Genomic DNA, 24688 nt, shown 5'->3' with positions numbered 1-24688 from the left:
GGTTTTGCCTAAGTCGTATGGCACCCTTGTGTGTCCGTCCGTAAAGGTCAGCCTCCCCGAAGCCTCTCATGGTCCCTTAGGACCCACAAAAGAGAGAACGAGACAGAGAAAACGCCTCACTCGGGATCCACAAGCAAACATCTCCGAAAAACACTTTATAGACAATGCGAATTACAAATAGACTTTACAAGCTCTGAACAGTTGCACAACAACGGGTAAAATGGTCCATTACAGATCGAAAATCTCTCACACGTGTCCATATGACATAACCTTTATTTACAAGCCTAAAGCGGCCACCAACCCAACTAAAATGGGACTATTAAGCCTTTGGTCGTCCCTCTACATGTTGTACAAAGCATGAACATACCAAAAGACACGGACATACATAAGCATTACATCAAATATCCTATTTAGAAGTTTGTCTGTGACAGTGGGGTCCCTGCGAGGGGGTGAGAGGCATGCCCGGGTCAGAGTGCTACGGAGGTATTGGTTACTTATGAGGAAAAATTATATTGGCTCGTCGCGAGGCAGTTTGGAGGGGCGGTGTTCCGTGCCTCGAGAAAGGTTGGCTCCGTTGGCTGGGACCAGGTGAGATGAGACCGACGTGTCGTAAGTCGGATAATCGGTTTGGCATGGCTCAGAGTTAGGGTCGGCAAGTCGCAAGTCGAAGATCGAGCTGGAAACACTCGATAAGAGATTTGATGAGTCGCAAGTTGGAGATCGAGCTAGAGCGACTTGGTTAGAGATTTGACAAGTCGCAAGTCGAGGATCGAGCTATAGTAATTCGGTTAAAGATTTGGTGAGTCGCAAGTCGAGGATCGAGCTAGAGCGACTCGATTAGAGATTTGGTGAGTCGCAAGTCGAGGATCGAGCTATAGCGATTCAGTTAAAGATTTGGCGAGTCGCAAGTTAAGGATCGAGTTGGAACGACTTAGTTAGAGATTTGGCAAGTTGTAAGTCGAGGATCGAGCTGGAGCAACTCGGTCAAAGATTTGGCGAGTCGCAAGTCAAGGATTGAGCTAGAGTGACTCGGTTAAAGACTTGGCGAGTCGTAAGTCGAGGATCGAGATGGAGTGACTCGGTTAGAGATTTGGCGAGTTGCAAGTCAAGGATCAAGCTGTAGCGATTCGGTTACAGATTTGGCGAGTCGCAAGTCAAAGATCGAGCTGGAGCAACTCGGTTAGAGATTTGGCGAGTCACAAGTTGAAGATCGAGCTGGAGCGACTCGGTTAAAGACTTGGTGAGTCAGAAGTCGAGGATCAAACTAGAGCAACTTGGTTAGAGATTTGGCGAGTCGCAAGTCAACGATCGAGTTGGAGCGACTCGGTTAGAGATTTGGTGAGTCGTAAGTCAAGGATCGAGCTATAGCGATTCGATTAAAGATTTCGCGAGTTACAAGTTGAGGATCGAGCTAGAGTGACTCGGTTAGAGATTTAGCGAGTCACAAGTGAAGGATCAAGCTGGAGCGACTCGGTTAAAGACTTTGCGAGTTGCAAGTCGAGGATCGAGCTGGAGCGACTTGGTTAGAGATTTGACAAGTCGTAAGTCGGGGATCAAGTTGGAGCGACTTGGTTAGAGATTTGGCGAGTCGCAAGTCGGGAACCAATCTAGAGCGACCCAGGCGAGGTTTGGACCTATGGGCCAAATGACTGATCTCGAGCTCAAGTTTGGTGTCGACGAGTCACAAGTCGGGAACCGATCTGGAGCGACCCGGGCGAGGTTTGGACCTATGGGCCGAGTGACTGAACTCGGGCTCAGGTTTGGTGTCGACGAGTCACAAGTCGGGAACCGATCTGGAGCGACTCGGGCGAGGTTTGAACCTATGGGCCGAGTGACTGACCTCGGGCTCAGGTTTGGTGCCGGCAAGTCACAAGTCGGGAATCGATCTGGAGCGACCCAGGTAGGGGCTGGACCTGTGGGTCGAGTGAAGGCTAGGTGGCATCATTGGGCGATGCACCGGATTTGCCCGGACGCCATCGTGCCATGTGGCGAGCCAGGTGGAGCGGCGCGGGACCTGGCGGGAAACTTTTTGTTTCAAATGGCCTTCGGTGGGAGATTTCGGGTGACGATGCACCTCTGGCGAGAGCTTCGAGGCCGACGAATCTGGCGAATCCGAGGGGTTATGATGGGTTTTAAATGCTGCGATTATCTCTTTCCTCGGGAAGCCCAATCGTCATCTCATAGTGGAGTAGCCTGCCCTTTATAAGCCCCTTCCAGAGCAATTGCCATCACTTTTGCTTCAGTCCTTCATCCCGCGCCCCGACTTCTTTCTTCCAACCTTGAGTTCGGGATGTCTCCATCTTCATCTTCATCTTCTTCCTCTGGGGGCCCGTGAGCTGAAGTCGTTAGTGTGTCCTCCGTTAGCGCTCCCTCGAAGGCCACAGGGAGCTCTACCGCACTTGAAACTCTCAAGTCGTGGCATGATGTGGACTCGGTGGTGACCGAGGACCTTTTGAGGGTACTCCAGGATCGTTATCGCATCCTGAAGTGCTATGGCGTTCATGCCCCTTGGCCTGGACAATGGTCGTACGATCAATTTCCCAATGGGTTCGGGCTGACTGTAGGGGCCTTTGAGGTGGGGATGCGGTTCCCGCTGCACCCCGTCATCGGGGAGTGCCTCCATAACTAGGGCATATCGCCATCTCAGATGGCATCAAACTCTTGGCGCTATCTGGTGGCCTTTATTAGGGAGTGTTGGGGGGCTGGGATCAAGCCGACTAGGACCCTCTTCCTGGCCTGCTTCCATCTGTGTAAGCGGCGGGGTGAGTATTACCTAACCGCCCGCAGCGGTTTTAAGATTAGCGGTGCACCTTCCAACAACAAAGGTTGGAAGAGCCACTTATTTTTTGTCAGGGGTGGGGTTTTAGCACTGGATAGGCCTTCCGAACCATTGATAATACCTCCCTGTTGCTCTCTGTCGGAGAAACAGTGGACGTGAATCGGTTGAGGAGCATCTTGTCCTCTTCTCGGGCAATCAGAGAGATGACTGAGGAGTGGTTGGTCGAAGCATAACTAAGCCCAGCCACTGGGGTTATGGTCATTCGCATATGATGGATTGTCCGCTTGTCCCGAGCTATCTGACCGACCGATTTTTTTTTTCTTTTTGCAGAGATGGTGGATCTTCGATCTGTGAAGAAGACACCTAGCGCCAAGGCTGCTACGTCACCGCCTCCTTGTGAGTAGCTTTCATGGGATTGGGCTATCGCAAGAGACTCTTCTCCCTGATTTGGAGGAAGATCTCTGTACAAGATGTGTTCAGAGGGAGAGGCGGGGGCCTCGGGTGCAGTAGCTCTTGTCGATCGAGCCTCTAGCGGGGTTGCACCGGGACTACTGAGGTCATTCCCCGGGATTGTTCCGCCCTTGGCCTCTTCCTGTCCATGCACTTTCCCACCACCAAAGCTTCGGCAGTGATGTACTAGTTGGCACGCTGGAGCATCTCGGGGATGTTTACTGGCGGCTTCTCGATCAACAACCAAAAGAATCTTGAAGGCCTCAAGCCCATCAAAAATGCCTGCATGATTAAAGAAGGGTGAGCATTCGGGAATCCCCAAATTTCAGAGGCGAAACGTGCCACGAACTGAGAGAGTGGCTCATCTTTATGCTGGGATAACGCAAGCAAGGTAGCCATGGAAGGCCAGGGTCACACACTAACGAGGAAATTCTTCTCGAACTCTCTGGTGAGCTAATCGAAAGACGAGACCGAGGATGGGCGTAGCCGGCTGAACCACACTCGTGCCGGTCCCCTGAAGGTGGTCGGGAATGCTCGACACATCAGCGTATCGAAGGTGCCATAAAGGGCCATCTGTGCCCGAAACGTGATGATGTGCTCTGTGGGATCAAAGCCGTCGTCGTATATCTTCAATGCCAACAGTCTCGAGTTGAGGGGTACTGGCTTATCCTATACTTCCTGAGCAAAGGGGGATTCGGCCGAGCTGCCTTCGTTCAACTCATTGTGTGACATCTGAAACTCGTCCAAGCATTGGTTGACCCGGGCAGTTGGATCTTGAATGAGTCGCCCACCGAGTCGGACGATATGGTGTCAGGCTCAGAGCAGAGAAGTGTGATTCGGCAAGTTGCAGGTATGCTCTGCTCAGGCAGACCTCTCGGGTCCATCGTTTGCTCTCGGGCTTCTCTTGTCCCAACCTGCTCCTTGCTTGGCCTTTGCTGGGTCAGGTCAGTCGGGGGAGCTGCTAGCCCACAATCTAGGGAATGAGTGGCACGAGTGTCTGCATCATCCTCGCTATTTCTTGTACTTGCTTGGTCAGGTTGAGGAACACCTCGGGTGACACGGCCGAGGGTCCTGTGGTAAGTCCGGGGGGAGAAAACCCCGGATTATTAAACAATCATTAGTAACGATCTGGTGTCGAGGCCGGGATTCCCCCGTCTCTGAGGATGGGGAGGGGCTGATCTCCGAGCCCGGCAAAGGGGTGACCGGTCGATGGTTCTCCCTCGGGGAGAGCTCCTGCGGGATGCTCCTGCAACATGGCCCTCCTTCTAGCGCCAAAAATGTTGGTAAACTGATGTGTCGTGGCTGATGACTCAGCATGGCTTGGTCCACGGGTCGATGTCGGGAGTCTTCGATCGGCTGAGTTGGATGCCGAGGTCGATCGGGCCCTCGCGACGGGGTGTTGATCAGCGTTTCTCAGTCCAAACACTGTTGATGTTGAGCAATGTCTCTATGTCTCTAGGCTGGTTAGCAGCTCGCTTTCATACACTGGATGGCAACTCCCAGATCAGGATGCTCATGGCTCGAGGATGGCCGCTTTCCTGCAAGAATGACCTTCGTCGGGTGATTCCCGACTTTGACCCCTCCGACAAGTAAGTCGGATGCCGGCCATGGGCTTTTATACTATTGTACGAGGGTCAGTCGTACACAAGTTTGGCGTGGTAGCCGATCCTCATGGGATGAGATGGTACCTTTGTGCGGTCGCCGTCCCGGGACGCGCGGAACGACACCAAACGGCACTATCTCGAGCTTCTAGAACGGGACATACCAAATAACGCCTTGGTACGGATTCTGAATTGACGCGTGGGGGTGCTCCCCTTACTGACTTGGCTGTAGTGCAACGTGACATCAATTGTGACGTGTGTTGAACCCAAAATATATTTTATCACAAATGATTCGATAAAAGATGATAGGGAGTCGTATGGAAGGTACATAAGAACACAACCAGTTTAACAAGACAGTGAAGTGACAATTACTAGTCGAGTGAACTGAAACAAGGAATGGTAATCATTGCTAACAAGCTATTTCTTTTCATCAGCATCATAGTTTCAATTCCTTTGAAGCACTTAGTTTTCTTATATAGTTTGCTCATAGAGTGATACATTTTTTATGCATGCATCATATGGCACCAAACAAAAAAATTCATCATTTTCTATTTATGTGTATATAATTTTTTTTATTTCTAGTTGTATGAGATTTGATTCCTTTGTTCTATTTGCTTTCAAATTTGATTAGTCAGAAAATAAAGCTTCATTTGGTTGGAATTTAGGCCAGAAAATATCGAGTGTTTTCTTGTTCCTGTAGAGAAGGACGGGAAACCTCTACAAAGGCGTTTGTTCTTCTTGTAAGCATGACTCCTTTTCCTGAAAAATGATATGTTTCACTGATTCCATAAATTAGGGTTCTGTTGTGTGCACCGTCATCCTACATCAAATTGTAAGCCTCGGATGCTGGACAAGGACTTCACGTCGAACAGAATTCATTTTGCATGTCATTTGCTTGACTCTTACTGCATTAACAGTAAACACTGTTAACTATGGATTCTTCTTTCACAATTAACTGTCCCTACATTGAATTCACACATACAAGCAAACGAAATCTGAACAAGTAATTCCTCTCAGACCTGCCGACAAAGGCAAACATAAATAGGTGGGTGATGCTCTTTTACATCACCAAGCAAATCCACAGGATTTAGGCAAAAAACACTTTCCATTAACCCATCATTTTGCCGTTTAATTTGTGTGCCCACTTGATATTGTCTGCAACCGGTGGAGAATCCATAAAGGAAAAGGTTTACTTAACTTCAACTCTTAACAGTAGCAAATCTACTTTCTTCCTTCGAGAAAAGAGAAAAAGAAGGAGAAAAAGACTGCCATTTATTCTCTATAAATATCAGTCAGTCAGTACCCACCGGACCACCAGCTCACAGTATAAACCTTCATATCTCTCTCAGAAGCTTCCTTTCTTGTGTTGGTGAGAATTCTCTTATGCTTTCGAACGATCTTTGTAGTCGAATATATTGTCATGATGTATGCGTCTTATGTTCTTGCAGAGAAGCCAGAGAAAGGATGAAGGTGGTGGTGGTGATTCTGTTGCTTGGAGTTCTAGTTATGAACTCACGTTCAGTGATGCCAAGGAAGGTGTTGATGGAAGACGACATCCATGGAGGAGGCCAAGCCGATGAGGGAGAACAAGGAGTGGAAAGGTTTGGCTATTCTGATGCCGACACCAATAACCATCACGCCATTCCCAGAGATCAGTTCAACAACTGGGTCAACAGTCCCGGGTTCGTCCCTCGAAATGGCGGAAATGTGGGTGGCACAGGATGAAAACAGAGTTCCCAAAGCTTGCTTCAGCTGCATGAGATATCGAATATGGTAAGAGGACACGCATAGGCCACAAGTGCGTCGTACTACGCCTGAGTCTCGACCATGCATGCATGGACGTACATGTCAACTCGATGTCCCTTAGTAAATAAATGGTGGCTTCTAAAACGTGGAACAATCTCTCTCTCTCTCTCTCGCTTGCTTGCGTTCCTCTGACGGACTCTAGGGTTTTGTTGTGCGCAATCCTATTTCACATTCTTAACTTAGCTTCTGACCGGAAGAAACATGTTCTGGAGACATCCATAGAGACGCATGTAAAGATCATGGGCCACGCATGTTGGTGAAAGGGTTGGCATCAGACATTGAACTGATTCAGAATCTATCACCTGATCTAAAGAGTTCATTTTGTGTGCCATTTGTTCAATTCTTAGATATTAAGGATCAAATTCATATTTTAGATATGAATTAATACTTTTAATTTTTTAAAATCATATTTACAAATACTAAAAATTTTAAATCAAATGCTATATGCTAATATTATCCTCGAATACTATCATTTCAGTATTTACAAGATACTAAAAAATTTTAAAAACATTTATAAAGTATTTTGTTAAAATTATAAAATTATAAGATTACCTGTGTATATTAGAAATCCTAACCCTTTGATTTTTATGGCTTCTATAAGGTGAAATTTTATATATTTATTTTTAATAATTATTTTATATTTATATTATTTATTTATTATATATCTGGGTCATATGAAATTTTTGTAAGATTATATTTATTCACTCATTAATTCAAATAAAAATATGTATTTACATTTGAATAAATATTAAAAATGTTATATGGTTAGATTTATCACATAATATTCAATAAGTTTTTGGAATATAATTTTACCAATCAATACTTATATCAATATATATATTTATAATATTTTTTTATTTATTATTTATCAAACACTCAAACTATTTTATAGTTATACATTCACTCAAATTTCTTTCTCCAAATGTATATTAAAAATTCAAACGCACCGACTGTTAATTCTTTTGTTAATAGAAGATATTCCTATCAAATATGGTGACAAATGCAAATTTAATTAGGTGGGTAATGCTCTTTTACATCACCAAGCAACGCCACAGCTCACCTCCCATTAGGCTCCCGATGATCTAGATGAAAAACACTTTCCATTAACCCACCATCATTTTGCCGTTTAATTTGTGTGCCCACTTGATATTGTCTTTAATTGGTGGAGAATCCACGAAGGAAAAAAGTCTATGGAATGCCAACTCTTAACGGTGACATATCTTCTTCTTCTTCTTCTTCTTCCTTCAGACAAAGAAGGGACAAAAAAAAAAAAGGAGGCAGTAACATTTCTTGCCTATAAAAGCAGCCCCAATACTCACTAAACCACCAGCTCGCAGTAAGAACCTTCATACCTCTGTCTGAAGCTTCCTCTCTTGTGTTGGTGAGATTTATCTTATGCTTTCAGGTCTCTCAAGTTAGGTATATTGTTGTGATGTTGCCTACATCAATCATTCTCTCAGAGTAGCCAAAGAAAGGATGAAGTTGGTGGGGATTCTCTTGCTTGGAGCTCTAGTGATGAACTCATGCTTAGTGATGCCAAGGAAGGTGTTGATGGAAGAAGACATCCATGGAGGAGGCCAAGCGCAGGTGGAGCAAGGAGAGGAAAGTTTTGGCTACTCTAATACCAACACCAATAACCATCATGCCATACCCAGAGATCAGTACAACAACTGGGTGAATAGTCCAGGGTATATGCCGGGAGATGGCGGAAATGTCGGTGGCACAGGATGAAGCCATGGTTCCTGAAACTACGGTTGGAGTAAAGCAGCATGTGAGATGCCATACTTGCTAAGAGTACATGAATAGGTTACAGGTGCGTAGACCACGCATGGATGTCAACGCCTGCTCTGTGAACCTTACGCCCTTCCGTAATATAAAAACAACCTCTCTCTCTCTCTCTCTCTCTCTCTCTTTCTCTCTCTCTCTCTCTCTACACATACACACGGAGGTCAAGGTTTGTAGAAAGAAGTTAATAATACGAAGGAAAAGAAGTTGATACTATCATGCCGAATTAACTATTTACAAGCATCATCAAGCAAAAATGCATATATCTGTCTTTTCTCGAGATCGTTTCTCCTCAAATCTTGGTTTGTATTGACAAATTCTTGATAGCGATCTGGCGTTGAAAGATGTATTTTACTGAATGATTAACCCAAGAAAATAGTGAATTCAGTGATGATTGACTATAACTTCGCATGCAATTCTCCACAATATGTGATATTATTTGCAACTTCTAAAGCTTCGTTTAAGCTTTCGGTTTCCTTTTTCTTCAAGCATGAGATCTGAGCTGTTCTTATTGATCTTACGATACATAGCAAGTACTTGATACATCTGGACTTCACACAACCTTAGCTGATTCAAACTACACTCGAAGATTGCATTTTATGAGTTAAAATCTACTCCTTCAAAGTATTTCATGTACTTGTGGGAGAAAAAATTGCACTCATTTCTTTATACAACTTCCATCCAATCTGAATGCAAGCAAAGCATATGCCATCATAGACGAAATGGAAACATTATCATCATTGAGATAACTACTGCATTCATCCATAACGTCAACAAGCACAACAGTAAGTGTCATAATACAAAGTAGTGAATCATTTCTCATGTACTAAACTTACAAATGAATCGGCTGCAATTTAAACTCCGACATGGTGTCAGGCCGAAGGCCTTTCTCACCATATAATCAGGTTCTGTGTTTAATTTGAGCTATTACTTTGGTGCCGAGACGAATTATAAATCCAACAAATCTCGTTCTGGCCATACCGAACAGAATACATCGACTATGAAGTCGTTGGCTCACTTGCTGGATCAGCGAGGTAGTATCACCATACCAACTATCTTATGCTAGCACACGTTCTGACCTCCCAAGTTATTCTTCTCTGGTACACATGAATCCTTGTGCGAACCACCAGGAACTGTTAGCATGTCACCGGTGCAGCTCCAAGAGCCTCTCAGCAATTATTTGCATCTACTGCTTCATTCTCCTTTGTTCTTCCAGTGTCACATCTTGCTCTCATTTCCTTTCCCTGAGTAAACATAAGAGTAAACTAGCCCATTCAAGATATATAATAAAAATGACAGGAACAAAGAAATTTTGGTAAAACATGAATAGAAAGAGATCCAATTAGGAATTAGATAGATGAAAAGAGTCCAAAAGAAAATATCAAAGTGGAAGTAAAGCAAAAGGCAACGAGGAAGAAACAAGCCAAGACATCCACAGCGGCATGCACTTAGGATTCAAAATGTGGATGAAGTGTGAGATAAATAGATTTTCATTTCCATGAAGAAAAACTCGAGTCTATGAACCTGTCTGATCTGTCCTGCTCCATTTATCCTATAGAAGACGATCATCATAGGATAAGCTCCTTGTTTTGCTGACAAGACTGTCATCTTATAGCATGATTAGGAAGGTATTCCAGCTACCATCCGACACCCTAGTTTTTCAGCTAAATATCATCGCATCACGGACGGAGCCATCTCACTTGTCATTTTTTCAGCCACCAAATGATGGAGCCATATCTTTCTCAGACAGAAGCAGTAGATTTGCTTTTCGATGCTTCTGTTCTTAGTCAAAAGCAGATGATCTACTCTGCCGGTTTCAGCAATGACTACCATCAGAAGCAAAACAACATTTGGAGCGTTCCAATCCTCTCAGAAGGAAAGTTGTAGAGTCTCAAGACAAGTGGAGTAGAGAACATGACAAGAAACAAGAGATAAGTTTCTGTTGAACTCGAGGAAGTCTTGCATGCACAGGATTCACTGTCTAGAATCTTGAAGACTATCAATTGTGAAGGTATCTGAAAGCTTATTTATACAGAGGAGACCAGAAAGCAAATTGAAGTGGTATTGATTAAAATATTAAGGGCCTTCCACTCAAGTCAAAATCATAAGATGGTGGGTGGTTATACATCACCAGAGAAGCATATTTTAATAGCAATAATTGATTAGTGCCAAGATCTTGAAGGCACTGAGCAAGCCTCTCAAACACGTATCTACCAGCTTGCTAATTTAGGGGCTATCAGAAATCGGTCACCAGATATCCTCAACCTTGCCTGATGCAATTTGCAACATGAGTGGCCTTTAAGAAAGGCAGGATTCCACAAAAGGAAAGGCATAAAGATGACCACCCTTGGTGTATTATTTAATTATCTTCCTCTGCTGCATAGGTTGTTCTCTTATTGGTATAATAAAAAATCAATTTGTATAAAGGAACATAAAGGATGCTACAAGTTTGGAGACAATAACAGAACTAGTACCATTGTAAGCCATAGGTACTAATACAACAACAACTGCATTCACCATAACTATAAAATTCATGTTCTTATGTTACTTCTTTTCTGTCCTAAAGCTTCTTGAATAAGCAGATAGTGTAACAAAGTCAAAACAGGGTTTTAGATAGAGAAATTCTTGATGAAACTAGCATTCAACTGTTATTCTGATCTGCAAGGAGAAGCATGTGAAAAAAGATTATTTTGAAAAAAAAAAAAACAAGAAGGAAGAATTTACATACTAACCTCATATTGACCACACTGTTTCTATGGATAACTCAGAATGTAGAATGCCGAGCAATCCTTCAAACCAGGACAATTACTAAATCAACTTAGAAATACACTTGAAAAATGAAGCTTGTGAGATCAGCATTCTCTAATGGTATATATGCATAATGACATGATAAATGAAATACATACATATATATATATATATATATATATATATATATATATATAGGAATGGGAGACAAAGAAACAAATAGGTGTTAAGAAAGGGCAAATAAACTAGCACCACCTATTTCATGTGGAGTTACATAGGACAAAAAGTTTAACAACTTGATTTGATCCACCTTTCTATAAGAGTAGCACAATAAATTGCACCATATACATGATTCTAGAAGACATCTTTGCAAGTTCTAGATGACTGCATGAACTCTTAATAACAGCGTATAAACCTAATTGACCACAAAACCTATAGATGACACAACATATATAGCAACTATAAAAAGATGATATACATGCAAGATAATAGTAATCAAGATGGCTCAAAGTACTGATTGCAACCATAAGCAGTCATTTCACATGTTAATTCACACCTAAAGCTATTTGAGGGAGCCTCACCAGTCATTAAAAGCAATAAGATGATAGATGACTAGTAACAATTGTATTATGAGCAATAAACAAAAAAGACAAGAAAGAAGGAAAAGATAAACACCTGTTTCAAATGTAAACAAAAACACAAAGTTATTTAAGGGGAGAAAAAAATCAAGTACAAACTGCTACTTGAAAATCAACAAAAGGGCTACCGAATGGTAAGATACTTCACGGAGCCAAGTTACTGGTTACCATACATGTAAATAATGTGGAAAAAATTAGTATAAGACTAATCTAAAATAATAGTACTGGATTATACAGGTTTTCTTCCCCCTCTCTGAACAGTATCAGCCAACTGGGCATGTAAGCTTTGCAAAATCCCTAAGAATGTGAAGTCCAAGTCCAAAGGCATAAAAAAAATATACCACCTAGAACAACAAAAAAAGAGTACAACTTAAAAAACAAATAATACAAAAGTTAGTAGATGAATATATTTCCTCAAGCCACAGAGAATTGCTACTGCAGTGCTACAGGCAAGCAAGGAAATCATAGTCCATCTGTAATATATGATGTCTATGGTGCACGAGATTTTTTTAACTGCAAAAGTTCCTCTTTTGAAATGAAAGTGTACTCAATACAGCATATCATGATCCATAAGCGACATGTCCGCACAGACATACACTGACCAGCAGAAGTTTCTTATTTTAATTAACTTTTATTATTTGAATGCGCCATTCCAAAGTAAAAATTCTAGACAAGCAATGTTTTCCAACCAACAAATTCATGATGAGACTGAGTAATGGGTATTAGGAATCAAGGTTGTAGAGGATTTACACTCTTCATATCATTTTCCAAGTATACCAGAATGGGAGTTCCACATAAGCTACTTGGTCATTTGTAGTCTAGCAAACTTCATAAGCCTATTATGTATTTTGTTGAGCTCACATAGTTGCTCAAGCTCTAATCAGCAACACTGACATTATATGTAAAAAAGCTTGATCAAGAATTAGTATTGGTTATAACCGATATATATGGTATAATTTAGAGAACACAATTTAGGTCGAAATGGCCATGTAAAAAGACCATCCAAAATTAAATTTTAGTGCAGATTTAGATTAAAAAAAGACCATCTTATTCCCATGTTTTCCCACTAATGTTGAGGTTTCCATGCACAGGAATTTCCCTTCAGTCTTATAGTATATATGATGACCTTTTAACAAGTTAAACCTGAATAAGCATCTAGATTTCACAATCATTGCTTTTCCATGAGAAACTTAAATATTCAAATTAATGCCTATATATCTACATGCTGGTCAAATGGAGAACTTTTTCTACAATCCAAAATTCTCCTTCATCAAAATTTACATATTGATGCTAGCTATCTAGTTCTCTTGTTTTTCATAAATAGGTTTCTTTAGTTTTCCTAAACTTGATGCAGCTTTCACATAATTAGCTTGGTGACTTTCAACCCCTCTAGAGATATATCCAGATATATGCCCAAGAATTAAATTAAAACCAATATGATGATTTTGATTTGACATGCTAATGATATAATATGTTAAAGAAGATAACAAGATTTTGCAATAAGAGACTGACCACTGGAAGTACTGTATATGAAACTACTTCTATCATTCAGAGTAATACTGCATTACAAAATACCAAGCTCTCCAATTTACATCAATCTTAGTCAGAAATAGTTTATATTTTGCATCTGCTAACACTCTCAAATTACATATTTATTGAAATATAAAAAGTAACTCTCAACAGACATTCATCAACATGTTGTCCACACAAAAACCATGCACCTTAACATCCCAATGCAGTTACTAATTTACACCACCACCCCCGCTTCCTTGGTTATTTCCGTCGTCCCCATATGAGGGTTGCTGGCCAGTGCTGCCACTACCACGGCTGTTATATTGTTCTCTAGGTATGCTATGATGGTTATCAATACCACTCCCAGAGTATCCGAGTGTGCTCTTAACATTTTCCATCTCCGTGAAGGTCATTTTATGTGTGGCCAAGATGCAAATCATCATCGAGAAAACAAGAAGAAGCCATAGAAACCTTGATTTCATCCTTGATTTCTCTTGCTGCTTCACGAGGACAAGCTATCGAGTTCAACCAAAAAACAAGAACATATAAAGTATTAAAGTTAGTCCTGGAGAGTTTCCTTACATAAAATCTTTCAGGGTGAAGAAAAACAAACAAAGATGTGAAAAACAACCCACCAAGGAGTAACCAAGGAGATTGGATGCCTTATGTTAGAAATTAAGGGAAACATCAGCATTTTATAGTGAGAGGTGAACAACAGGCTTGTAACTGTAGTCTGCACCATTGGCAGACATTGCTTAGTGGGATGGCCTCATATTTCCTCAAACGTGTAATAAACTAATTAATCGATGGACAAAGGAATTCAGTGATGTGATATGGCACTCCAAATACTAACCTGCTTTTAACCAGTGTTTGCAATGTAAAAGTTGATGTGGGCCAAATATTTCCTTAAATCTTCCATTTTATGGCCATCAACAAATATATTCCTCATAAAATTATCTGTCAAAGGTCAGAGATAACTACTGGTTTTAGCTTTGTTTTCATGTAAATAGACTAGTTTGAACCTTTGAGGAGATAAAGATGAACCCCAATAAGACAGGAAAAGAGAAAAAAGAAATAAATACTTCCGTCTTTCTTCCATCAAACCCATAAAACATGATCAAATTATAGAAGTTGAAAAACTAACTTAAAATGAGTTTACCTATTCTCCAATATTGTTAACCAACAAGGTTTGCTAGTGCTAAGACAATCTGTATGTTTTTTTTTTTCATTTTAACTATTTAGGTATTGAGAATCAAAACTATCTGCATTAATATATGAAATACCTAGTTTTTGTTTTCAAAATTTATCATTTTGAGAACTACTGGTGCTTCCACGTACCTCAAACGATTGCCATTTACATGCATGACTGGGCTTCAATGAAACAAGACATAAAAAAATTGAAGCAAAACTAAGGTGAAAAACTAGAAGCAACTTTAGTTAGTTTATAGTGCTAAAAGAAGTGAGTATAATAAGCAGTTGCTATGCCATAACCTTTTCATTAGCACAGACCTTATTTCATGTTGCATTAAAGGGTCTGAAAGGATAGGTCAACAAAAAAGAGAGTAAATGGTACATAGAAATGATCCAGCTCAATACATGAAAAAAAAAAGGAGACGGTAGTGAAGGCTAATCCAAAACCAGAACAATAAGACTTAAGGCCCTTGTAAAGGTTTACCTTATTGAGTGAAAAAAATAGAACAATGGCAGAAATTTAATGGGAGAGTTTAACAAACCGGTTACACATGTATATAATATGTGCCAAGTAGTGAATAAATAAAACATCAGGCACCAAAATATTCAATTAATAGATGGCATTTTCCTTTACATTAAACTTAAGTATTTCCTGAACATACAGTAATAAGTTTGGTACACCCATTATTCATGTCAGAGCAGTATAGTAGTTTAACAAAAATAATTGCTTCATTAATATATGACCAATCCAAAATAATGACAAATCAGACAAACTAACCTTAGTGCTTTATTCCGAGGGCATCAGCAAGCATCAATGCATTTATTGGTCAATCATAGTTTGAGATTTAAGCCTCTTTTGCAGATCACTTGTGAAAATAATCTCTTTTATTTAAGTAGTAACACAAACCAGACAAACAGACTCATGGTTCCATAAATTCTTCCTCTCCACTCATACAATTTTGACCAATGTCAGGTAAACAACAATCGAGTTAGTGGGTTTTCTTTTAGATAAACATATAATTATCTTTAAGTCATCATAACTTCTTCCACTAAGTGAATGGGCTCCTTCACTTTCTGAAAAGCAAGTACAAATTAAGTTACCTCTAGGGAAAGACCACCATCCAAATCTTTACTATGCCCATAGCATCGGTTAGTGCTGTCTCAGCCCCACCATGAGATAAAATTAAACACTTAACATTGTAAAATTTAGTGCTAAACAATTGATTAGGTATTGAAATCTTCCAGATGGTTGTTACCAAGCCCACCAAACCAACTTATATGTCTTCATGTCATAAACTTGGCACGTTTATACAAACTCATTAATCATACCAATCCACATTCACATTCCCTAGCAAAAACATATACCAAGTCGATGACCTAGTTTGCTTCTGTTAATGTAAACACCTTTTCTTAGCCGTGACCCGGGGGGTCGTCTCGGCTCGTTCGGGGGTCCGAATGGCGGGAATCTCCCTGGGGCGTTGCTCGTCTCTACTAAGGTGGTCGGGTGCGGCCTCGGACTCGGGGCGATGCTGCGACTTCTTCCGGGCGGGGACTTCTCGCCTGCGCGTCCGGACGGGGGGCCTTGGCTTGGTACCTGCACAAAGGTCGGGTCGGGGTGCTCGACCCGACCCCTCCGACGATCCCAGTTAGAGAATGATGTGGGGGCGATTTTTAGAGGAGGAAGAGTTTTCTTCTTTTTCTCCCCCCCCCCCATACTCCCTCTGGCTAGGGGACGTTTATAGGGGGGCTCGGCATTACCGGGCGCGCCATCCCGTCGATCAGGGCCGTACCTCTGATAGCGTCCGACATCGCCGAGGATGTTGCGTGGGGGACCAGGGGATCGCAGGGTATGGGCGAGCTTCAACCGTTACCTACTTCTGTCTCGTCCGACTGTGCTGGGTCAACCGAGGGGGCTGTGGGCTCAGTGAGGCTGACGTCCGGACGCAGACCGTCACCCTCATTGCTCCCCCTGGGGCGCCGCGCCTGTCCACGTGCGGGGGACGTTGCCGGGAGTGGGGTCTGCCATTTTTTGTCATATCATATCCCCCCCCCCCCCAAAGGAAGCCATGGCTCGGCATCGGATGGAGGGGATTCGAGGCGTGGCTTTGATCGGTAAGCGGTGGTTCTCTTCGCGGTTCATGATTGAGACATATGTCCGGGGCGAAAAAGCCGCGCTGCGGAGGCGCTTTGGGTGGCATAAGGCCGGGGAGCACGTCTCGGGCGGGCTGGCCGGGCCGAGGAGGTGGTCTCGGGGACATGCGGTCGAGGAGCACGTCTCGGGCGGGCTGGCCGCGCCGAGGAGGTGGTCTCGGGGACATGCGGCCGAGGAGCACGTCTCGGGCGGGCTGGCCGCGCCGAGGAGGTGGTCTCGGGGACATGCGGCCGAGGAGCACGTCTCGGGCGGGCTGGCCGCGCCGAGGAGGTGGTCTCGGGAGGCGTAAAGCCGAGGAGCCGAGGAGCACGACGTAGGCGGGCAGGCCGCGCAGGCGTGGTCTCGGGTGGCGTAAAGCCGAGGAGCACGACGCAGGCGGGCAGGCCGCGCAGGCGTGGTCTCGGGTGGCGTAAAGCCGAGGAGCCGAGGAGCACGACGCAGGCGGGCAGGCCGCGCAGGCGTGGTCTCGGGTGGCGTAAAGCCGAAGAGCCGAGGAGCACGACTCAGGCGGGCAGGCCGCACAGGCGTGGTCTTGGGTGGCATAAAGCCGAAGGGCCGAGGGGCACGTCTCGGGCGGGCTGGCCGCGCCGAGGAGGTGGTCTCGGGAACATGCGGCCGAGGAGCACGTCTCGGGCGGGCTGGCCGCGCCGAGGAGGTGGTCTCGGGAGGCGTAAAGCCGAGGAGCACAACGTAGGCGGGCAGGCCGCGCAGGCGTGGTCTCGGGTGGCGTAAAGCCGAGGAGCCGAGGAGCCGAGGAGCACGACGCAGGCGGGCAGGCCGCGCAGGCGTGGTCTCGGGTGGCGTAAAGCCGAGGAGCCGAGGAGCACGACGCAGGCGGGCAGGCCGCGCAGGCGTGGTCTCGGGTGGCGTAAAGCCGAGGAGCCGAGGAGCACGACGCAGGCGGGCAGGCCGCGCAGGCGTGGTCTCAGGTGGCGTAAAGCCGAAGAGCCGAGGAGCACGACTCAGGCGGGCAGGCCGCGCAGGCGTGGTCTCGGGTGGCGTAAAGCCGAAGGGCCGAGGGGCACGTCTCGGGCGGGCCGGTCGCGCCGAGGAGGTGGTCTCGGGAACATGCGGCCGAGGAGCATGTCTCGGGCGGGCTGGCCGCGCCGAGGAGGTGGTCTCGGGAACATGCGGCCGAGGAGTCCGTTGGCCTTCCCCTGCAGTGACCTTAGGTCCGCATTTATGATAGGGTGTTCGTTGGCCTTCCCTGATGCGACGAGTGAGGGTGCGGATGAGCTGTCGGCTGCTATGGGGAGACGAAGGGACGTCTCTCTTGGCAGGATTTTTCCTATATAAATGGCGCGTTCGTGACCCTTACGTTAAGAAAAGGTGTCCAGTCCCCGCTGCCCGAACGAAAGCTTTCGCGAGAAAGACCGCTTGTACAGCCGTCCTCCTTCTTCAGAGTACCACGCCTGCGTCCGACGCAAGCGTCGAGCCGTGGTTTCATTGTCGGGTAGGGTTCCGTCCCGCTTGAAGCGTAGCATCTCCTGTACCCAAGTGGCCGGCGCGCCGCCCGTGACTGTCGCGACGATCTCTATGGCTCGGCGAGGGAGCTCTTCGGTCTCGGGTCGAGCCCAGGGGGCCGAGCCGGACGCCAGTTTTGCCAGAGTGTCGGCTCGCTGGTTCTCGCTCCTGGGAACATTCGACAATTCAAAATGGGCGAACTTGGTGGCAAGGCTTTTTACCTGTGCCAGATATTTCGCCATGGTCGGGTCCCGGGCTTCGTATCCGCCGTCGAGCTGCCTAGCCACCAGCTGTGAGTCGGTGATGACGCGTATGTCGGTCACCCGCATTTCCAGTGCCAATTAGAGCCCCGCTAGGAGAGCTTCGTATTCTGCTTCGTTGTTGGTGGCCCTGAACCCGATGCGGAAGGAGCGCTCAATCGAGCGGCCGTCAGGTGTCACCAGCACCAGCCTTGCGCCGGCGCCCTTTGCGTTGGCCGACCCATCTACGTGGAGAGTCCACGTGTCACGCGGTGGCTCGAGTTCTTCGCATGTGCTCGGGGTCAGCTCCGCGATAAAGTCTGCCACGGACTGGGCTTTAATGGCGGTCCGAGGTATGTACTGTATGTCGTGCTCGCCGAGCTCCACTGCCCATTTGAGGAGACGCCCTGCAACGTCGAATTTAGACAAAACATGCCGAAGCGGCCGGTCAGTTATTACCTCTATCGGGTGGGCCTGGAAATAAGGGCGGAGCTTTCGTGCTGACAGGACGAGCGCCAGCGCCAACTTTTCGATTGGCGGGTAGCGTCCCTCTGGCCCGCTCAGCATGTGGCTGACATAGTAGACCGGCAGTTGGTCGCCGGAGTTTTCCTTGACCAGAACCGAACTGACCGCATGCTGGGAGGCGGCGAGGTAGAGACTCAATTTCTCCCCCGGGGAGACTGAAGCGAGTCGGGGGAGGTTGGCCAGGTGTTGCTTCATCTGCTCGAAGGCCCTCTCACATTCTGTCGTCCATCGGAAGTTCTTCGGATCCTTCAGGGCCTTGAAGAAGGGGAGGCAGCGATCTCCCGATCGGGAAAGGAAACGTGATAGGGAGACTAGCCTCCCGTTAAGGCGCTGCAGGTCTCTGATCGTCCGAGGGGGCTGCATGTCAATGATAGCCTGGACCTTTTCCGGGTTGGCGTCAATCCCTCTCTCGTGTATGATGAATCCGAGGAATTTCCCCGAGGTTACGCCAAAGGCGCACTTGGTAGGGTTGAGGCGCAGGCTGAACCTTCGCAGGGTGTCGAATGTTTCAGCCAGGTCGGAAGAGTGAGCTTCCGCTGTTCGACTCTTCACGATCATGTCGTCGACATATATCTCCATGTTTCGTCCAATCTGGCGGGCGAACATCCTGTTCACCGTCCTCTGGTAGGTGGCCCCAGCATTTTTCAACCCGAACGGCATGACTTTGTAAAAATATACCCCTTGTTCGGTGAGGAAGGCTGTGTGTTCTTGGTCTTCGGGTGCCATCCTGATTTGGTTGTACCCGGAGAAGGCATCCATAAACGAGAGACGGGTGTGGCCGGCCGTGGCATCGACTAGCTGGTCGATCTTCGGTAGGGGGTAGCAATCTTTTGGGCAAGCATTGTTGAGACTGGTGTAGTCAATGCACATCCGCCAGCTTCCATTAGGCTTTTTGACAAGGACTACATTGGAGAGCCATTGTGGGTACCTGGCCTCCTCTATGAAACCGACCGCCAGAAGTCGGTTTACCTCTTCTCGGATGGTCAGTTGTCGATCTGGGGCCTGCCGCCTGGGCCTTTGTTTCACCAGACGGGCGTCGGACGAGATGTTTAGGTGGTGCAGCGCGACTTCCGGGTGGACTCCTACTAGGTCAGATGGCGTCCAAGCGAAGATGTCGGCGTTGGCTTGCAGAAGGCCGACGAGCTGTCGTTGCTCCTGTTCGGGCAGTCCCGACCCGATTTTGACTGTTTGGTCGGGGCTGCCTTTGATCAGCGGCAAGTCGATGGTGGATTCCTTCGGCTCGGGGCGGGGAGTCAGTTTTTTTCCCTCCCGGGGGTCTTCCAGCGAGGATTGGACCCTCGCTCTCTTGTTTAGCGACACGGCAGTCAAGTAGCAGCGCCTGGACTCCCAGGAGTTCCCCGCTACTACCCCGACCCCATCGTGGGTCGGGAATTTGATGGTTTGGTAGTAAGTTGAGATGACGGCTCGGATCTTGCTGAGGGTTGGCCGTCCGAGGATGGCGTTGTATGCCGTGGGGAGGTCGACCACCAGGAAGGAGGTCATCACTGTTTTTGTCTTCGGGAAAACTCCCAAAGTCAGGGGCAGGGTGATAACCCCTAGTGACGAGATTGAGGCACCGGTGAACCCCGTGAGCGTCGAGCATACCGGCTTCATGTTCTCCTTGACCAGGCCGAGCTTTTGGAAGGCGTCCCAATAAAGTATATCGGCCGAGCTTCCGGTGTCGACCATGATCCTTCTCACTCGCACGTTGGCGATTCTGGCTGATATCACCAACGCGTCATCATGTTCGGCTAGCCCAGGTCCCCCGGTCGGGAAGGTGACTTCGGGTCCTTTTGCATGTTTGGAAGCTTCGGCTCGGGAGGCCCTGGCGCGTGCCTTTCCGCCCGCCATGGAGTTTCCTCCGGACGCGGGCCCGTCGGTTATGACATCTATGTGCCGCTCGATGGGACCCTCCGGGCGTGGTGAAAGCTCCTTATCTGGCCGGAGGTATGGGCCGAGGTGCCCTCGGCGGATGAGCTCCTCAATTTGCCTTTTTAATTCTCGACACTCCTCAGTGTCGTGACCGGGCTGTCGGTGGAAACGGCAGTATTTAGAGCGGTCCGCGAGTTCGCGCGGGCTCCTCATCGGGTGGGGGTCTTTGAGAAGGCCTTTCTCCTTAATGTGGAGAAATATTTCGGTCCGAGAGGAGTTCAGGCCCGGGGGGGGGGGGGGGGGACCTAGGTACCGCATCGTTGAGGCCGTTGGCCCTACGCCTGGAGGTAGCGGGCTGTTGTTGCCGGGACTGCTCCGGCTTGACCCTCTTGCGCTCGTCGCGCCTCCCGACCATCCATGCTTCAGCAGCGATGAACTGGTTCGCACGCTGCAACATTTCGGGTACCGAAGTGGGGGGTCGCTCCACCAGAGACCAAAAGAATCGGGTAGGCCGCAGGCCCATCATGAATGCCTGCATCATCAAAGAAGGGTGAGCATCAGGCAGCCCGCGAATTTGTGTGGTGAAGCGGTTCACAAAGTGAGAAAGGGGCTCGTCCTCCCTCTGGTTGAGCCCGAGGAGCATTGCCACCGACGGCTTCGGCCTAGCGTGAGCCAGGAAGTTAAGCTCGAAGTCTTTGGCCAACTGGTCGAAAGAGGCGATGGTCGCGGTCTTCATATTGTTGTACCACGCTCGGGCTGGGCCTCGCAGGGTTGTTGGGAATGCCCTGCACATCAGGGCGTCGGACATCCCGTATAGCGCCATCTGGGCGCGGAAAGTAGCTACGTGGTCCGCCGGGTCGGTGGCTCCGTCGTAGGCATCCAATGAAGGGAGCCGAAAATGCGACGGGATCGCTTGCTCTTGAATCTCGGGGGTGAAAGGGGACCCCTGGCGTTGCTCGGCCCCCGGGTCTCCCCTGGTCCGGCGAACCTCACGCTGCACCTCGTCCAGTCGGTGGCCTACGAGGTGCAGCTGGGCCCATAAGCCCTCCGTCGAGTCTGAAAGCGGGGCCACGGGCGTCGGGTGCGCCGCTGGATCCTCCGCTCCTCGGCTCCCGGGTCGGGTCGATTGTCCCGGAGGTGAAGCGGGAGACTCGGGAAGCGGTGCGGGGGTCTGAGCGGCGGACCGTTGCCGTGGTGGAGGTAGGGTTGAGTGTGAAGACGTCGGATGAGAGACCAGTGGGATGATGGTCTGCATCACCCCCGTAAGAGCCCGGACCTGGTGTGTGAGGTCGTAGAAGGCTTCGGGTGGCACGGGTGACGGGCCGCCGGGATTGGCGATGGGTGGCGATAGACCCGGGTCGTTGAACAATCGCCAATAGCGCTCCGAGATCGCAGCGGGGCGCTCGTCCCGAACCCCCTCCTGTTGGGGATGTTCTTCCGTTGCGTCGGTCGGGTGCGACCTGACGGCTGGGGGTTCGTCGGAGTGAGCCTGTTGATCGCTTGACATTCGGACCGGCCCTCCTTCTAGCGCCAATATGTTAATGTAAACATCTTTTCTTAGCCGTGACCCGGGGGGTCGTCTCGGCTCGTTCGGGGGTCCGAATGGCGGGAATCTCCCTGGGGCGTTGCTCGTCTCTACTAAGGTGGTCGGGTGCGGCCTCGGACTCGGGGCGATGCTGCGACTTTTTCCGGGCGGGGACTTCTCGCCTGCGCGTCCGGACGGGGGGCCTTGGCTTGGTACCTGCACAAAGGTCGGGTCGGGGTGCTCGACCCGACCCCTCCGACGATCCCAGTTAGAGAATGATGTGGGGGCGGTTTTTGGAGGAGGAAGAGTTTTCTTCTTTTTCTCCCCCCCCCCCCCATACTCCCTCTAGCTAGGGGACGTTTATTGGGGGGCTCGGCATTACCGGGCGCGCCATCCCGTCGGTCAGGGCCGTACCTCTGATAGCGTCCGACATCGCCGAGGATGTTGCGTGGGGGACCGGGGGATCGCAGGGTATGGGCGAGCTTCAACCGTTACCTGCTTCTGTCTCGTCCGACTGTGCTGGGTCAACCGAGGGGGCTGTGGGCTCAGTGAGGCTGACGTCCGGACGCAGACCGTCGCCCTCATTGCTCCCCCTGGGGCGCCGCGCCTGTCCACGTGCGGGGGACGTTGCCGGGAGTGGGGTCTGCCATTTTTTGTCATATCAGCTTCCGTGTTTCATAATCAGAAACAAAATTGATATTGTGAACCTTTTCCTTTTTCGAGCATAAATATTGTACATCATACTTTATTCAAGTAATAGTAAAATTGTAAGAAGAAAGTTACAGGTTGATATGAAGAATTCAGTAAAAAAAAAATTGCAGCTTTTATTTAACAACTAAGAAGAAAAAAGCAAAAGCATATGGAAACTAATGGCAAAGTGTGTCTCTGTGGATGCCCATAACTCCGTGCAGTTCCTTTTGCTAAACTTGACATTATGCAACTCTAGGTGATAAGGATACACACATCCAAACAATTTAGAGAAAACACCGATGATTTGGTCAAATTGTTGATCAAGAACTTTCGTAGAAAATTCTCCATGACAGCCTACAGCTGGTGGTCACTCTATTTTTATTTATTGGAAAGAAACATTCAAATTTGCTTATCAAATGTGATTTCTTGGCATATTGTTTTCAGATATCGCAGAACAACAACACCACACGTCTCCCAGATTCCCTCCTGTATAGGTACAAATATCAATTTATGAACTTCATTCTCTGATCTTTTGGTCTAAAAACAGAAGCAACCCGTCTCTTCTCTACTCCCTATCTCTAATAAAGAAACAATTGGTAGGCTCTGGAATTCGTCTTAACAGAGGTCATCAACTACGTCCCTTGTTGACAAGATACAAGTCATCACTTTTGGCTGGGAAGGAAAACAAAAATAAATAGTATCACCAGGATATGAGAAAGGGGGAGAAAGGCCAGAACAGAAGGCAGCCAACAGATGAGACATGATAAAGGAAAGAAAGCAAAATAATAATACTAATAAAAGATCACTCTCCCTCCCATTGTATAGATAAATGAGACTGGGAGAGAGGAGAAAGATAACCGAAACATCTTTCTTTTCCTCTACTTTTGGCGAGAGAGATCAGAATGGGGTTCAGAGAGATCTTGGTCCTTTCCACTTCTCTCTTCCACCCTCACTTTCTCCGCTCTCTCTTCCCTCCGTATCTCCTCCTCCAAACAGGCATCTTTGTCGGATGATCTTTGGGTTTCTCGTCTAGGGCATCAAGGAAGCAACCCCCAAGACCAAAATGACGCCATACAAGATGGGGTCACGCTCCGCCAATGCAGGCAAAACATGGTGGGCATGCCAATTCAAAACCCTACAACGCTGCGGGTTCAAGATTCCACCAAAGAAGAAGACTGCGCGTTCCAAAAATACCACAAGCTAGCCACAGGGGTTAGGCAGTGACCTTTCACCGGGAGGCAATTCCTCGGTGCGCAACACCTACGCCATTTCCCGTCTCGCATTGAGCTCTCAGAAGAACACGAAATCCAGAGATCTTTCGTATGAAAAAAATGTCGGGTCTTCTTGATTTGGGCGAGGCTGCTGCGGCCCCCCGATTCGTCCCCTTCCCTCGGCCGCCTCACGCACAAATGCCGCCGCTACCTTGGACACCGACATGGTTCGATGACGAGTTGAGAAGACGAGGGCATTCTAATCTACCATGATCGACTGCATACCGAGGGAGCCGCTTCAGCACCGACTTAATTGACGACCAAAGAGCGATGCGCTGCTCCGTAGTTGTCAGTTAAGTCGGCTCGTATGTTATTTTAATAATTTTGCTTTCGGTCTAATATATTCCTTTCTACCAAATAAAACGTAAAACATGGGTGAATTCCCATAAAAAGATATAAACTTTCAAAAAATTCTCACAGGCTATTACTGTGTAAAAAAA

The sequence above is a fragment of the Musa acuminata genome, chromosome BXJ2-8 (assembly GCF_036884655.1).
Source record: "Musa acuminata AAA Group cultivar baxijiao chromosome BXJ2-8, Cavendish_Baxijiao_AAA, whole genome shotgun sequence".
In the NCBI taxonomy this organism is placed as follows: Eukaryota; Viridiplantae; Streptophyta; class Magnoliopsida; order Zingiberales; family Musaceae; genus Musa; species Musa acuminata.
This window is presented reverse-complemented; position numbering follows the sequence as displayed.